This window comes from Bufo gargarizans, chromosome 2, assembly GCF_014858855.1.
Source record: "Bufo gargarizans isolate SCDJY-AF-19 chromosome 2, ASM1485885v1, whole genome shotgun sequence".
NCBI classification, from domain to species: Eukaryota; Metazoa; Chordata; class Amphibia; order Anura; family Bufonidae; genus Bufo; species Bufo gargarizans.
This window is the reverse complement of record NC_058081.1, coordinates 646,417,342-646,436,170: the sequence shown is the minus strand read 5'-3', so window position 1 is coordinate 646,436,170 and position 18,829 is coordinate 646,417,342.

Below are 18,829 nucleotides of genomic sequence, written 5' to 3'. Positions count from 1 at the left end.
CTCTCATTATTCTTAATATTAGAAGTAGTCTGTCACAACCAGACAGCTGAGAAGCTCTGACAGAGGCCTTTCAGAACCTCCTCCTTGAGTTTCTGTGTTGTGGTATTCAGCTCCTCCTCTCGTTAGCCTCTCTCAGCTGTCATGTGTTGGACTAATTGCTTCCCTTTAAATTCCTCCCCAGAAGGCTTTTCTGGGCGGCTTAAACTACTTCCTGGAGTGTGTGTGCATGCTCATCTGGTTCTCCTGTTTGCTTCAAAGCTAAGTGTTGTACCTTTATCTGTCATTTTCTGTTTGCTGGATCCCAGGTGACCCTGACTCCCTCCGTATCTTGTGTAGTGAGCCGGTGGTCGAGTCCCCTCACTATTGTAGGGTGCTCAGGGCTTTATAGTCAAGGTTCGTGGATATGCAAATCTCCACCATTAGGATCTTTGCATAGGCTGAGCAGCCAGGGAAAGTGCCAGGTCTTCTGCAGGGGTCTCCCTTGGTTCCTTAGCTTTTGGATCCAGCGAGTCATTTATACATGTTGCTTTGCCTTGTTTCCTGTACACCGTCCGTGACATAGTCATAGTAATATTAGCAGTATATCTATTAGTTATTAGTATTAGTAACAGTATTAATATTATTAATCTCATTATTATTAATAATAATATTAGAAGTAGTCATAGTGACATTAGCAGTATCTCTATTTTTACTGCCAGTAGTATAAATCTGAGTATTATTAAGAGTATTAGCATTATTTCCCTATATGTCAGTAGTAATACTAGTAGTATCTATTATTAGTTGCAGCAGTATTATTCTGATTAGTAGTATTAATAACATTATTAGTATTATTTCCATATTATTATTAGCAGTAGTAATAGCAGTAGTATACATATTATTAGTAGTAGTAGTAGTAGCAGCAGTAGTTGCAGTAGAAGTATTCTTTTAGTATTAGAAATAGCATTATTTCCCTATTATTATTATTATTATTAGTAGTAGTAGTAGTAGTAGAAGTAGTAGTGGTATCTCTATTATCATTATTTGTGAAAGCATTACTCAGCTTTTTCAGTAATAATATTAGTATTATTTCCATGTTTTATTATTATTATCAGCAGTAGTAATACTAGAAGTTTCATTTTTATCATAATTACTAGAAGTATTATTCTGATTATGAAATGTGGTAGAGTGCTCACCGACGTACGGCTCCATCTGCTATACCACCTAGCATGTAAAATCAAAATGAAAAACTCAATGACCGGCCCATTATAAAATATCACTATTTATTATAATGCATACATATATGGCTCATAAAACTATGAAAACCAATAGCCCTATAAAAAGAAAACATCAAATACATATAGGTAAAAATAAAAATAAATAAAAATTCCCATGAAATCACGGTCCCTCTATCCTGTTGCAGTGCGGAGCTCTCGCACTGTTCAATACAATCAATGTTCCATAGAGTTATTCTGTGCACAGGTATAAAGCTTACTGCCTTCAATTGTATGGCAGTCCTGGTATCTATAATACCCCATAATTCTCCAAACAGCTTTTCAGATTTATAGCACAGTGCAAATATGATCTATCCAGCTTGAGTGTGAAAGACATAACGGCGTCTTACCACAAACTCGATGCGTCAGCTGTTTGCAACATACATACGTGCATATGCGGCTTTTGGATTCCAATGTTCACACACCCAGGTGACTGCAGTGCGCAGGTGTCTGTGATCAGACCTGCCCTAGTGCCAGCACTTTCGTAGTTTCAGCGCATGCGGACTGTGAACAAGGAGATGCTGGATATAATCTGTTGCTGCAGATGGAATAGTACGATGGCTATATCCTGGGTTTCTTCAGCGCAAATATATAAATATCGCTATGGTGCAATAGTTTCCAGACGCGTTTTGAATCCAGAACGGTTTCTTCCTCAGTGGTGCAAAATGTATACAATAATAAAACAGGGAAATAATACTAATATTATTACTAAAAAATCTGAGTAATACTTAGATATGAGATTAATATTAGTAACAGTATTAGCTTTATTAGTCTATTATTAGTAGTAATAATAGTAGTAGTATCTCTCTTATTAGTAGTAGTATTCTGATTATTAGAATTAGTCAAGGTGTTAGTGTTATTTACCTATTTTTATCTGCAGTAGTAATAGTAGCAGTATATCTATTATCATTAGTCATAGTAGTAGTATTTTGATTATTAGTAAGTGTTAGCATTTTCCCTATTACTAGTAGTAGCAGTAGTAATGTCCTAGTTACTATTAGTAGTGCACACTGTAATGCAGCAGCAATGTAATTATAGGGCAATATTAACAGATTAGAGCCGTGTCCAGTAAATCTGAATTATTCCTCCTTCAGGCTTCCCCTCCGCTAGAAGCCATTTCAATGCTGACATAAATGCAGGGGCCTTATCCTCACAAACATCCTGACCACCAAGGTAGCCAGTGTAAAAATAATCTTGTTATCCCACAAAGCAATGAGTAATGTGTGTCCCAGAATGAGTAAGCTGCAGGACATGAGGTTTGTCTCACCAAGCATCATTGTTGGCCAGCTAACTACAGGGTAAGGGATATAAAGTTAGAATAATGGAGTATGCCCGGCTACGATGTGCCACCTAAATTACAGAGGACAATTTACCAGCACAAAATTTTGTTGTATTTTTAATTCTGCTCCTGATTGGATGATATGTATAACCGCCAGCCCCTCTCAACTGGATCATGTCGGGATACTTTTGCTCGAGGGTGTGCCTAAAATCGGTTTGCACAAGGCTCCAACCTAAGTACTGTCCTATACTCCTATGTAGTCCAGTCAATAGATTAATCCCACCAGACTTGAACATGGAGACAACCTTTATGGATTTCTAGTGATATAATAGGAAAGGAGCTGACTCACAAAGACAACCCCATCTTTAAAAACTGCCTCTCATCTCAGTTATCTCCTTCCGCCTGCCACCTTGACTTGCAGGACAGGGGTCAGGGAATCATGTTCCCCAGAAAGAAGTGTGTCCTAGAGGTGGAACTCCCACCTATGAGGCATTTATGGCATATCCTGTGGATCCCTTTAAATAAATGTAGGAAGAAAAGTAAAAGGGGTATTCCAATTGTATCACTTAGCCACAGAATAGGGGATATTTATTAGATTGATGATGGATCCGACTACTTGAACCCCCACTGATCAAGAGAATCGGGGCCACTTCGTTCACTTTCCATGAGACTGCTGGAGATAGCCAAGTGAGCATGTTCGACCTGCTACCTCATTCTTTTGATCAGTGGGGGTCCCGGTGGTCATACGACCACAGTTTAATAATTATACCCTATCCCGTGAATAGGGTATAACCAGAATATTGCTAAACTTTTATACGAGTTGTCTTTAAACTTTTCTATCATTTGTGAAGGATACCACAGATATGCTGAGACGACTTAATGGCATTCATGTGGAGGAGGATGCATTCCTCGTCACTTGTGACGTGGAGTCACTGTACACGTCTATATACCATGACCAGGGAGTGCGAGCATCTAGGTTCTTTCCATCTATGACCGACTATGATAATAATTTGGTCAAATTTATTTTGGCCCTGTTTGAATTTATGTTAACTCAAAATTATTTTCTCTTTAAGGACCACCTCTTTCTGCAGCTCCAGGGAACAGCAATGGGGGCGTCATGTGCGCCCTCATATGCTAATTTGTTCCTGGGGCTGTGGGAAAGAGAGATAGTCCATAATACCCTAGGGTATGATGCCGCAGTCCTATGGTCTAGGTATATAGACAATGTATTCTTCTTGTGGCAGGACTCTGAGCCTGCCCTAGAGGATTTCTTGGCTAGATTGAATGTCAATGATCGTAACATCAAACTGACTTGGAAATATAGCCAGACCAAGGTTGAGTTCTTGGATATCATGATTATGAAGGAATCTGATGGATTTAATGTATATCCACTAATCTTTTCTGAAAAACTACGGCTGTCAATTCCTTTCTCCACGCTTCCTCCTCACATCATCCGAAAACTATACAGGCGATACCAACGGGGCAATTTATGAGAACACGTAGGATTTGCTCCAATGACAACAGGCGTCCCTCCTGACACAACGATTCCTGGAGAGAGATTACCAACCAAACATGATTCGGCAGGGTTATGAAAGAGCAAAAAATACCACGGGAGACTCCTTGTTGGTAAGCAAAGTTAGGCGAAAAGATAGTAGAGACTCAGGGGTGAGATTTATTACTCCATTTAACAACAAATGGCGATTTATCCAAAACATCTTCAAACTGATGGGGATCTGGCAGCTTGCTTGACCCCTTATCCTCAGATTACATGGAGGAGATCGCGTAATTTACATGATCTCCTGACTAGTAGCCATTATGTAGTACAAACAGCAAAAAGTATTTTCGGCAGTAGGGGTCCTAGATGGGGATCATTTTCGTGTGGATCATGTGTAGCATGCAAATATATGGTTCATTCCACTGCCTTCTGTGATTCCTCAGGGAGAAAAAACTTTTAAATTGTTCATAACATCACATGTAACACAGAGGCAGTGGCATACCTGATTACATGCCCCTGTAACCTTATTTATATTGGGATGACCACTAGGGCCCTTAAGGTCTGGGTGTTAGAACATATAAGTAAGATCCATGCAGCCTCTGAGGTACCTGAGAAAGATCTTGATACATTGCAAGCATTTCCACTGTATTTCCGTAGGTATCATGCATCGGACCCACGGGGCCTGAAAGTCAGAGGCATAGACAAAATTTGCTTGGGGTCCAGGGGTGGGAATATTAAACAAGCTCTGGTTCGCAGAGAAACTAGATGGATAGTTATCCTGGACACCGTAGCCCCGTATGGTCTTAATGAGTCCAATAGCTTCTCCTCCTTCCTATAAGAATAATGCAAATTTTAACTGCAGGGTATAGTAATTTTAAGATGTATTATTCTTTATTATTAATTTTGTTTTCTTTTCTTTCCTTTTTGAGACTATCATTCTACTTGCTTATATGGGATAAGGTGGAAATGGATTCAATAAGTGGTCATAGGAAGATGACTCTTGAATTAATTAAAGAAGATCTGGAATCGATAAGAACATATATATAAGTGGACGTATTATATTAATGATTGCCTAGACAGGACGGGTCTCTCCCCCTTTTGTCTTTGGGGATTGTAGTTTACCCTCGGATATAGAATCATTCAAGGGGAAACCACCTGTACATATCAGTCGGTCACCGTCATATAGATATGATGGATGGTGACTTGTGGGTCAATTATGACTTGATGGGTCATGAGTGCCACAGTTGACTGTATGAGTAAATTTTTGGTTGTGGTTTTGTCCTACTCCCTATTAGGGACCGGCCACTACCCCAACTGTTTAAAGAGATATCCTGATACATGCAGGAACACCTCTGGCACTCGTGTACCACATTTGACACTGTATGCATTTTATATTACTATGTATTGAGCTTATTTTTAGCACTGGTATCCTATTATTGACACTGTACGCACTTTATAGTATTATGCACTGAGCTCACTTGTTCGGGTCCATGAGACCCAGCATATTATGTATTATATTATGAATGATGTAATGCCTTTTAATATGGATTACGTTGTAAATCACGATCTTTATGAATAATTGTTTATTTTTATCTTATTTTTTATTTTTATTTAATTATGATTATGTGTTACATCGTCACTAAGGTATCTTAAGTGTTGATTAGTACAACAAAATTATGTAATATAATTATATAACTCAATCATGTGTAATAATTAATTAATTTTCTAATACACCTGTAATGTTTTGATTGGATATAGCAATCATGTTGATACATGTACTGTCACTTTTAGATAACCTCTTTTATGGATAGATTGCATAATAAGTGTCGCTATTTTTATTCTCTTTCATTCCCCTATATACTGATAGGTATGGTGATTCCAATAAGGTCTGGCTAGTTGGCCTTATTCAATAGTGTAAAATGTGGGCCTAATATGGATTATTGTTATACAGTGATATTGAGTATACTGTATTGGCAACCCCCGAGATGTAGCTATTGCCGTTACCTCAATAGGAGTTGTTCTACCAATGCCCAGGAGCTTGCGGGTCACATGCGTTCCACTGGGTCACGATTCCACGCATGCTCTGCCCGGGCTCCATCTTAACATGCTCCATTGCGTAATTCCGCGCTGCGCATGCGCAGTCTGTTGGCGTAGACACGCTGGGAGATGGCGCCGTACATCATGGAGGTGTCGCGCTCCCTGGGTTGGAGCAGAGGTGTCCGCAATCCAGGTACTTTACTCACTAATGTTTCCAGTATATATACCCTGCAATATCCTATTCTCATACCGCCTGATGAAGCCGCTGAGGTGAAACGTGCGTCGAGGTCTTGCGCTTAGGGCTATTATATCTCTTTGGGCTTGGTCATGTCTTCAGGTACGTCCCGGGTCAGGTGTGTCTATTAAAACTCTACTATATACACTGCTATATACAACATCCATATTAGGGCTAAGTTATTGACCAGGCCGTATATATACCATCATTGTGTTGTGCTACAGATTAGACTGTGGATATACTGTTATTACGCTTGTTATATACATGTTGTCTATGGTTACCAAGGACGTAGGCTGTGGATCTCACTGACATCCTGGGAATCTTCCCTGATATAACTGTATCACGCTATATAATCTCCCACTGGGGTGCCTATATTATACACCATCTCTGCGGTACATATATTGGGTGTTTGTGAGACACAGCATTTAACCTGGTACCCGGTAAGTGCTTATCAGCCTTGTGGGGATACATGACAGTCCAGTAGAATATATGCCCTTCGCTTCACTGTATACTTTTTTCCATCTTGCCTTTTTTCTACATATTCTAATATATAATAAAATTAATATGAATTTGGATATATGATCTCCACTGGCTTTTTTGTTATGACACTGAGGGGGAAGTCTACCTGAGAGGCCCCAAGGGTTGAACAACCCCTTTAAAGGAATTGCCCTTTAAAGAGTACCTGCCACCTCTGTTGACATGTCTCTTTTAGTAACAAATTACATTCCCCATGGAATAAAAATTATGGAGCATTTATCCTTAGAACTCTATGTTTTACCATTCCTCTGTTATTCATGCTAGAAAATTATGACTAAAGGTACAACTGGGACCAGTTGGGAGAGTTTCCCAGCACACCCTGATGCTGGAAGCACAGATTGGACAGTGTTAGACTATGCTGGGATACACCCCCAATTGGTAACACCCAGTTGTAACTTTATTTATAACCTTCTACTAGGAACAATAAAGGAACATCATAACATTGTGTTATAAGAATAAATATTCCAGAATAATCATTTCATGTGGAATACAAGTATGTGGTGACAATTCCTCTTTAAGATAAGTGTTGGCACCAGAGTCAGGTGCACAACAAAGGGCAGAGTGAACATCCAAATTTATCAGGCGCTGTGTACGGGCTCAAACAACTAGGAAGCCTCACACCCCCCTAGCTAGACACTGCATTATAAATCTTTGTGGGGTGCTCAGAGTTTTGCTTTATTTATAACTGAAGCTTCAAAAGTCCTACTTTCCATCACAGAGTGATTCAAATTATGTCTGCCTGTAGCCACCACTAGAGGGAGCTCTTAGTAGGTCCCAGCATTTCAAGGTCATTTACAAGTACACTGCATAATTTAGTTAGTTTTTATGTTGGTGTTGACTTCCTGGCCCACATTGTAAGCCTTGAACAGAAAAATTCCAGAAAAGTCATTTGTTTAGATGTTCCAGACATATTTAAGGCTCCTGATTGTGAAACTGAACTTGTATGAAATTAAGTTGACAGTAGTGTAACAATAAAATGGCTCCTATAGAGATCTCTGTATGGGATAAGTCACTAAGCCAAGTGTCTATTCCATTATATGTAAGAATAGGAAGCTTTTTGCAGATGTCATGATGCATCACAGGTTATAGTTTCACTTCTTTTTATTTGCCCACACAGTATAACCGACGGAGTTACTCATTTGTGACTGACACGCAAGGGAGCTAAGTCAAGTCAAACAATATTTGCTATCTCATTCTGAAGACAACACATGTAACGTACAATTACATCTCATGTTATCAGCATGTACTTCTGGAGAGTCTGCAATCTACCGGGGCTATAAAATCAGACCCATGGACGAACTGCTCTTGGCCACCACAAGACTGATAGCATTCCTTGGATTGTCCAGGACTATAAAAGCATGGCTGCTTTCTTCCAGCAATAGCAGCACATCAGTCCATGGCTTAGCCCCACAGGAACGTAAAATCCAAAAGCATATTTGTCCAAGACAAAATCAATACAGGAAAGAGTTCTCCGCCTACTTACAACCAGGTTATGAGTAAGAGCCCAGTTTGGGCCAGAAACGCGCCGACCGTGAGATTTTTCTGCTTGCATCATTGCATTACTAGCATCTTTGATTAACAATGGAGAACTCTTTCATGTATTGATTTTATCCTGGACATATTTTACATTCCAGTGGTGCTGGACCCTCTTTTTATGTTGTTGAATTCACCCGGAGACGCCGGGAACCATGCAGAAGCAAGGGTGAGCTGATTGATCCTCTTTCAGTCCATGAGTTGTGTAGTTATTACAGCTCAGTTCCATTGAATAGGGCTCAGCTGCAATACCACACACAACCTATAGCAGTGATGGCGAACCTGTTCGAGACTGAGTGCCCTAACTGCAGCCCAAAACCCACTTATTTATCGCAAAGTGCCAACACAGCAATTTATCCTGAATACTACAGTCCAGTATAGTATATTTTTCATGTACTTTATCATTTAAGTATAATGAACTGCCTACATTCAATGTGCTGTCCGTGCTGTTCATAGTGCGCCCAGCGCTGATGAATGGCTGGTAAAATCCAGAGTATATTGGTACACCATAGACTTTTTCCAGGGTGCGGGTGCCCACAGAGAGGGCTCTGAGTGCCGCCTCTGGCACCCGTGCCATAGGTTCGCCATCACTGACCTATAGACAAGAGTGGCGCTATTTTTGAGAGAACACAATCATAATATTTATTTTTTTAATTACTGGACAACCCCTTTAACTTTTTGGGTTCTTAAAGACAGAAAAAAAAACAAAATTTTCAGTACATACACTGTATATAGCAACCAATTAGAAATGTTGAATGGGTTAAAAATCGATTGTCTCTTAACATCAGAAAGACACGTCTGACACTAAAAAGAATCCTAAAAGTACATATTTATAATGTCTTAGCCATTCCATAGACGCAATGTTCCCTGCCAGGTTACAATTCAGACAACAGTTTAGTAAGGGGTTACCAAATTGTCAGTCACCACCCATAATCAGGAAGTATTACTTTACTGAGAGAGTAGTGGATGCATGGAATAGCCTTCCTGCAGAAGTGGTAGCTGCACATACAGTGGAGGAGTTTAAGCATGCATGGGATAGGCATAAGGCCATCCTTCATATAAGATAGGGCCAAGGGCTATTCATAGTAGTCAGTATATTGGGCAGACTAGATGGGCCAAATGGTTCTTATCTGCCGACACATTCTATGTTTCTATAATCAGAGTAAAGCAAAAATCAGTTTAGATACATGAAATAATCAATAAAGATATAGTACAACGGAAATTAGCTTTTTGAAATGAATTATGGCTACAGGTCAGAAAGGTTCACCTGGCACACAAACACTTTTTTTCTTGAATTACTTGAACCAACTAAAATTAAATTATTATTGATTATAAAAAATATGTAAATTACAGTATGTGGTACGATTATTGGTCATTACCAACAACGTCCAGCACTGAACACCATCATGATTTTATTCATCTAAATAGGTCCATCATTCTCTGCTGAATAATTTCTTTATATCTTTATGATAAAAGTTAAATGATAAAACTTAAGCTGCCTGCAGCCACCACTATGGGGAGCTTATGAGCTTACTGCATCCTGGTTACACATTGATTCCAATAATAAAACAGTATACAGTAGGCTCCCTCTAGTGGTGACTTCAAGAAACGTGAATTTTATTAGGACAATGCATACAGAGTTCCAACCTCAATAAAGTTTGGAGCTAGAAACGACATGTAGTGATGACGGACCTTCACTTTAAGATGATGTAGCCAGACCTTCATACATTTAATCATCCAATGATCTGAGAAATGTAATCAGCTTATTCTTTACTAGAACCAGCATTCCTGAGTACAGGGATTTTACAGTATTTATGAGTTGCATTTTAGGTTTCGCTGTGAGATCAGTAAAAGAATTTATTATTACATGAAAATATTCTCCTACCTTGTGGGAAAATTCCTTTAATTTGCTCTATGAAAGGACAAAATATATATAAATACTAAATAATAGGTTGCAACACCACACAGATGTCTGAGGAAGCCTGCTGAGGTCTGCACTCCATATCTACAGGATATAAATAGATCACAGGAGACACTATCATCAACATAACAGGAAAGACTAAAGTACTTTAATTGGTCTGTCCTGGGAGGGTAGACATGTTTGAGCGAGATGCATGAATGAATCATAGATGTAGTAGCATTTTCTGCAAAGTCTGCTCAATGTTATAGCACAGCTCCATCAGTACTTACAGTAAAAGGGACTTATACAGGGCTCGTAGACATTAGTCATTTTAAAGTGGAATTCCCATCTTAGAATGCTAGGATGTGTCACACTTATAATGTTGAGATCAGTGGAAGTCCAACCCCTGGGACCCCCATTAATCCATAGAATGAAGAGACTATGGTGCCTTCAGCTTTTTCCATGACCAGTGGACCTCCTAACCACCCTCCATGATGGGCACGGCAATATGACTTTGTTCAAATGAATGGGGCTGTGTTGCAGTTCTGAGCCAGGGAAAAGACTGACAAAGCCAAGGTGCTGAACTGCAGCACTGTCATTCTAATCCTAAAATTCAGACCCTTCAAGGGATTTTACAGAGTTAACCGTTTTTTTATTACTTCCCCCCCTTGCTCTAGACCTGGCATAGAAATGATACTTACTAGAGAGGAGCTAATTTTCTAAAATTCGTTCTCATCCGAATTTGCCATGAACCTGAGTTCAGTAATGAAGCCATTCTACCCAAACTACAGTGCTAAATGCCTGCAAAATCTCACTCTCACACTCTCCCGTCCTGGCTCTCACTCACTCTCTCTCTATTTCTATCTTTTATCCAAACAAATGTAAAGAAATTCTGATTCTACCTAATCAGAATTTTTTTCAAAAATTCAGGCAAAATTTCAATTCTAACAAATTCATTTGCTCATCTATAACAACCATTTATCGACGCTCAGTTCCCTCTCTGTGGCTCCCTTGCTGGACTTTGGCCCTGCGTGTAAAATTCCAGCATGGATGGAGGACACATCTATGCTGCGTCCAGTCATTGATGGCAGCAGTGCAAGTTGCCCCTTTCCATACCACAATGTTACATGCGGGGCTGAAGCACAACAAAGACAGCAGTGGAACCCCGGAACCAAGCGTCAGTACGCTTCCCATGACTGGTGCCGCTTGGGGTGGGGGATCATAAAAAAAAAAAAAAACACATTGAAGTTGAAAAACCCCTTTAAGGATGAGGATGGAATTGTTGGCCTATTCTAGTGATCGTGTCTAATGTAGGAAAAAGCCCTTTCGTAGTGGGATTTCCACATGGAAACTCTCTAGCGTACCTGCTGGAATTCTGCAGGAGCAAAAACCGTACCATTTGTGGCAGAATTCATAGCGTAAATGCTGCGGGTTTGCTGCAGATTTTACCTTCTTTTGCACAGGGTAAAATCTGCAGGAAAACCTTGACATAAATGTCAATGCTGTGGATTTAAAATACACAGTACAGGTCAAATTGTCTGCAGATTCGGCTGCTGAATTTTTATTTTTCTTTTTCTTTTACTGTGGAATGCTGCAGGCAATCGTCAGAAGACCTGCAGCTTGTGGACATACCCTTCAGGTGGATCCTACAATTCGATATCTATGACACCATATCTGCCACACCTGCAAACATTTTTCCCATTGGGGTGATAATAGATCACATAATGTAGTTGACATCTGTCTATTTCTTTGCATTCTTCTGAGAAAAGTGGCGCCATGCAGCTGCTTATCTTCTCTGCTTTATGAAGCATACATGTTCATAGGGACATCAGATATCCTAAACAGTTTATGAGAGTGTACTGGAATCATGTCCGAATTGTATTATGACTGGTTGTTTCCTCCTCAATCTGCAGTAAAGTCGCAGCGCGCGGGTTACCTGAGGACACACAATCTCATTATCTATTTATCCCTGTCCGCTCTGTTAAATGTGTCAATGGCTTTGTGTGTCTAATCACTGCGTTCTGCATCCATTGTCTATGTTGTTTCACAATCCAGTACACTTGTTAGGCTCAACTACTTAACCCTTGCCTGTTATTGGAGATGAGCGGTTTTGAAAAGTTCATATCGGCTGCTTCTCTGAACTTCGACAAGAAGTTCGATTTGTGACGAATTACTTTGTCACAAATCACTTTCTATTGTATGGAGAGGGCACAATGACAGGTAGAAGGCCGATCGTGATGCCCCCCCCCCCCATCATTTAACCCCTTAGATGCCGCATTCAATGCTGATCGTGGCATCTGTGACTCGCATTAGGTTTTTCAGGGATTAATCGAGGGTTAAAAAATTTAATGTATTCACCTCATCCACTTGCTCATGGAGAGGCCATTCGTTCCCATCTGATATTGAAGAAAACCCGCCAAAGGACCTGCAGCGAGCATGATAACATCACCGGGTTTGCTTCAATCAAGACAGGAGAGGACGGCCTCTCTGCAATCAAGTGGATGAGGTACGGTAAGTATAATTTTTAGTTTTTTCAGCCATCATTTTAGGAAAAATATATTCATTACCATGAAGCAAATTCGGCTTTGAGACAAATCAAATTTTTCCTGAAATCAAAGTCTACTTCGGGTGCTTCTATTCACTCAACACTAGCTGTTATGTCTATATGTACAATTTGCTATAGTTAGTTTTATAGACCATGGGCAATTTTTTGAATGTGTTTAGAAAATGTTACATGTAATAAATGGATGCCCTCTTGAAAGTAATCACAAGACCTATCTTTATTGTTTCTGTACGCAAAAAAAAACATTGACAGGCCCCAGAAGTCCTTTGGCCATACTTAATGGCCATTGTTTTCTATACTATTTTTCTATTTTGTATTCATTCATATAGTGCTTATACATTCTGCAGTGCTGTACATCACTCACAATCTAAATTTCAATCTAACGTTTGTTTTTAGGTCTAATAAGAAGGTGCAGTGAAACCTCCCAAAAAGGTCACCTCTTTGAGAAGACCATGTCAAAGTTAGATTAGATTTTGTGAGACAGATCCAATGTGTGCTGGCTCTCTTCTTTGAAAGCATTTCCCTTCGACAAAACCATTTTTCACTGATAGGTGACCAAGGGCCAGGGACAGAGTTGGAACTTAAAAGTGGCCCAGGAAAATAAAAATATAAGTGGCCCCAGATTATAGGCAGGTGCAAATTGAAAGAAGGTGGAACAACAAGTAGACAAGGCCAGCAATACCATAATGCAGAACAAAATACCTGCCTAGCAGAACCAAATACCACAGTGCAGCACAAAATACTGCTGCCCATGCCAGAGTATTAAACTGTGTTATCGTCCTGAGGATGGCAATACAGTTAAATTCAGGAGGGCACCTGAGGCTGTTGGCCAGAAGCATAAGTGCCTGATGCTCCTACATTAATTAATGCTGAGAATATCTGTCTGGTGGCCAAGAGGAGGGCTTGGGTGGCCCCCTGGGCATCGGCCCACCTGTAAAGTTCCCTGTAGGGTCTATGGCTAGTCCGCCAATGGCATGGGTGGTTTTATAAAAGAAAGGGTCAGCACAATAGGATTTCTCTCAAAACAATCCGATATACACAATGGTTGGTCCTCCTAAACAGGTTTCAATGGGCAAGCAGCTGATGTATATCTGCTGAAATAGTTGATAACTGGTGAATCTTGGTGGCTTTTATTAAGCAATGTGAGCATTTACATCATTAGCACATGGCTGGGGATCTATACAACCAAGAGTGGAGAAGATCAGTTTAATTGTTAAACATTGGAAGATAGCAACTTAATTGACCAGGTGTGGTGACATCACTAGCCCCAGTCTAGGATCCCAAAGTCTTCTTCTTATTTTGACTTCTTAAAGTCAGTCTTCTTATTTTGAATTTAAAATTTAAGTGACTTGAAAGACCGATTTCTGAGAACATGCTTTTTTATGTGGAAACATGAACACTGTACACTTTAAACAATAACCCAGACAGTTACTTAATATAAGTGACTCATCATTGAAAGGGTCCCGCTTTTGGAGTTAAAATTTATTCTATCAGAAGACTCATTCACCTATCAATTATTGCTCCCCCCCTCCCGGCTCCTAGCAGATGCATAGCCGCTCACATGTAATCATAGATTCACACAGATGATGCAATGGTCTTATCCTCTTCCGTCAGTCACATAGACAATGCTGATGATGATTTGAGCAGATTCCCAATCATTGGTGAGTCAGGGGAAAAGGAATTGCAACCCACCACCTTACTTTACATTGTTCTGGTAACAATACCGGAAGACATTTGGCAGCTTGAGAAAGAACTGAAGGAGATAAAGGCACCTCGGGCTATGTTATCCAAGCTGGAGGTTTTCCATTTCAGATAGAAAGAATAGTAGAGATGAAAGATGATTATGATGAGTCAGTGAACGAGAGGAAGGATATAAGCCTGCACATGCCTTACACAGTGCAGATAGACCTATAGCTTTATCAGTTCTGCCTGCAGCACATTGGTTACTAGACATATAGAAACCAAGATAGTGAGACGCAAATCAGACAAGAAAAAAGGTGACTCACAAATGTGAAGTTCCCACCATAAATGCTGTTCCAGAATGCAGCAGTATCTCCAACCCTATGGTCAATATAAGCCATTAGTGCTCCATACTACATCCAGTCCTCCTTTTTCTTAGTTATCAAAATCTTGATGGTCCACTGGTGAGCAGTTTGACCTGTATACACTTATATATGGCTTCTATTCAGGTCAAAGCACTTAAATATATTATCAGGATTCCAAAACATACAGATGCGGGTGTGTACTTCATTAGCTTTCCTCTTGGTTCAAGATATCTTAAGATGAAAAAAAATATATATCAGGCGTCTTGAGTAATAGAAAATGTTTAGTTCTTCCAAAGCTGCTCATCTCATGCCCGTCATATTGGTATATCTAAAGCCAAGAGCAGAAATAAAGGCCCCATTACACTGGCAGATTATAGAACCAATTAACGTTTGGAGAGATCATTCACAATAATTGCTCTGCACAGTGACGCCATCGATCACCCGACGAACAAGCTAATATCTGTTTACTGGACAAAAGCATTGGCGGTGCAGCAGCCTAAATCATTGGCCATAGCTTATCACTCCTTCAATCCACAATTCTGGCCTCAAAAAGTCGCAAAATAGGGCTTTTGCGACTTTTTTGACCTACTGGCTCCAAAATTTTGTGACATTTTTACTCCACTTACTCGAATTTTATAATATAGGTGGAAAAGTGGGTGTTGTTAACTATGTTAATGAGTTTCACTCCAGATTTTTTAAAAGTCTCAATCTCACTCCAGTAGGTAGATGGAGTAGGGAACCTGGAGGAGCTTTTCTAGACAAAATTGTTAGGTTTCAGGATGAGACAACATGTGACATTTGATAAATGTGGCTTCATGTAGGCCAACACACTCAAGCAAAACTGACTGAGTCTCCTGCCCAGAGACAATGAATCTGTATAGGGCGAGCAATGACCGTATCGATCGCTTGTTCCCACAAAGTTAAGATAATTGCTGCATGTAAATCTCCACTCACACAATTATTGGTAACAACTGGTTTGTTTCTGATAATTGTCTGGTTAGTTGGCCCCTTTAAAAGTGCCTTAAAGAGGACCTTTCACCGATCCTGACATTGTGAACTAAGTATACAGAAGTGGAGAGCGGCGCCCGGGGATCTCACTGCACTTACTATTATCCCTGGGCGCCGCTCCGTTCTCCCGCTGTGCCCTCCGGTATCTTCGGTCACTAAGTTATAGTAGGCGGAGTCTGCCCTTGTTCTGCTGTAGCGCTGGCCAATCGCATCGCAGAGCTCACAGCCTGGGAGGTTATTTTCTCCCAGGCTGTGAGCTCTGCGATGCGATTGGCCAGCGCTACAGCAGAACAAGGGCAGACTCCGCCTACTATACCTTAGTGACCGAAGATACCAGAAGGGCATAGCAGGAGAACGGAGCGGTGCCCAGGGATAATAGTAAGTGCAGTGAGATCCCCGGGCGCTGCTCTCCATGTCTGTATACTTAGTTCATATTGTCATAATCGGTGAAAGGTCCTCTTTGAAGAGGTAATACCACAAATTATGCAAAAAATAAAAATCAGCCATCATATAGTACATGACAATCTCTTTCTGGCAAAGCCAGAACCAGCCCTGTACCTCACATGGATCCAAAGATGTCTCCATTTAGTGCTCCAATTGCTCTGCTAGATTCTCTTCAGGATGGCAGTTCAGAGGACGTGTTCTTTCTCAAGGTGCAGATCATTTCTGCTTCTTCTTTCTCCGTATCATAGCTCAGGGGGTATAGCTTTTAGCTGTAGCTCACCCCCTGTAACTTTTACAGTTTGTATGAGAACATCCAGCTGGTGGCAGTTGAAGGATGAAACTGAGCATGTGCAGCCACCTCAGTAGGTGGACGTGCACATTACTATACAGATTAAACACCAGGGGGCAAAATTATTGTGAAGAAAAGAGAATATCTCACAACTGTAGCATATTTGCAACAAAAAGTAAATTACCAAAGTAACTAGCTTTTCATGCTGAATTGTATCAAAATAAAATTTAATGGTGGCACAAACCCTTTAAGGAGGGACATATCCACATGTTTTCTATGCAAAAGTGACTGCAGGTTTAAACCAATAAGGAAAATGGAGGGTGGTACCTAAGGGGAGATAGTGCGGAAACACTCTCCCGGGATGTACTGCTCTGTAACAGAGATAGTAAGTAGAAATGAGGGGCAGTAACGTATTATAAAAAACTAAGGTTTATTAGAATTAATTAAGATCCCAAATTGGGAAAACAAGCCCCTACCAGACAAAACAAAACAGACAACAATGTGGGGCCCACGTGGGTGAGTCCCCGCAAGGTGGGTCCCTCAGTCAGAGCTGACCACCAGTTAAACACAAAATTGGGGTCTTTGGCGGGTGCCGTAGACCTAAAATGATGCCATAAGGCAAAGTAAAGGATAGATCTTACCGGGAGTGCCAGTCAGGACAGATGTACTCCAATGCACAGGAGGTGGAGGAGCTTCTTGTTTTCTGAGACACGTCCTCTTGTCCGTGATACCAGGGTTCCAAGGGGCTACAGGGAAGAGTCTATCCCTGTTAATGCCCTACTTGGCCTGTGAGTCCCTATGGTATCCTCCTAACACGGGGTCCTGTCCCCGCAAGGGGTGGCCACGTCCGGAACCTAGCCCTATTGAGTCGCCCTAGGTAGCCCTAAAGGGACAACGAATTGGTCCTGATGATGATAAGGGCTGCCAGAGTGAGATGGGGGAAATGGGTATGATATATGTATATAAAGTCCAGTGCCTACGCGTTTCGTTATTTCGGGAATATATCAAAGTATAAAGGGTGCCTCCACTTTACTAAAAATAGACACCTTAACTCTTCAGGGGACAGGGGTCAAAAAGTGGAGGATAATATCCCCACTCCTGCCACCCTACGATAGTATATCTAGATCAGAAAGGAAAGAAAAGGGCCTGTTGGTTAAAAAACCTGACTCGACCGGTGTGGTCCAAATCAGCCCAGATACAGTTCTGATCATGAAGCATAAGGCATAAGAGACAGCGCTCTCAGCCCAAAGTGGTAAATATCTAGGTTGGAAGGAGGGGTAAGCAGGGGTAGCCCTGTGAGTTGCGCAGACCTGATTGGACTGGTATAGTCCAGAACAGTCCAGATACGATTTTCAACATGGAGCGCGTATGGCGAATGCCATGTGAAGCAGTAGTGCAGGTAGACTGACCGGCTTCTGTATCGGCATTAACAGGGATAGACTCTTCCCTGTAGCCCCTTGGAACCCTGGTATCACGGACAAGAGGACGTGTCTCAGAACACAAGAAGCTCCTCCACCTCCTGTGCATTGGAGTACATCTGTCCTGACTGGCACTCCCGGTAAGATCTACCCTTTACTTTGCCTTATGGCATCATTTTAGGTCTACGGCACCCGCCAAAGACCCCAATTTTGTGTTTAACTGGTGGTCAGCTCTGACTGAGGGACCCACCTTGCGGGGATTCACCCACGTGGGCCCCACATTGTTGTCTGTTTTGTTTTGTCTGGTAGGGGCTTGTTTTCCCAATTTGGGATCTTAATTAATTCTAATAAACCTTAGTTTTTTATAATACGTTACTGCCCCTCATTTCTACTTACTTAAACCAATAAGGACCAGAAGAAACCAGTAGGACCAGTAGGAAGAGACATCAATTGAACCATGCTTCTGGGAATGGGTGGGTGCTAGCAAAATATTTAAGGGGATGCTTAAAGCTGGCTATGCACAGTCCTCTCTGAAATAATAACTTTCAATATTTCTCAATAGAAATTTAAAACGTGTTGTAAAAATGTGAACCCCTGCTGACTAATTGAGTATCAAACAATACTGTATTATTATAAGGCACACTAAAATACACTTGCCTTTAAAGCTGTGCATAACTGCACGTATCCCTGATGAAGGAATCCAAGTATTCTGAAACGCGTTAGAGGAAGTGTGGACTCAGGAGGCACCCGTAGAGCGTGTGACGTCACAGTGAATACCCATCTTCTTGGTTACAGA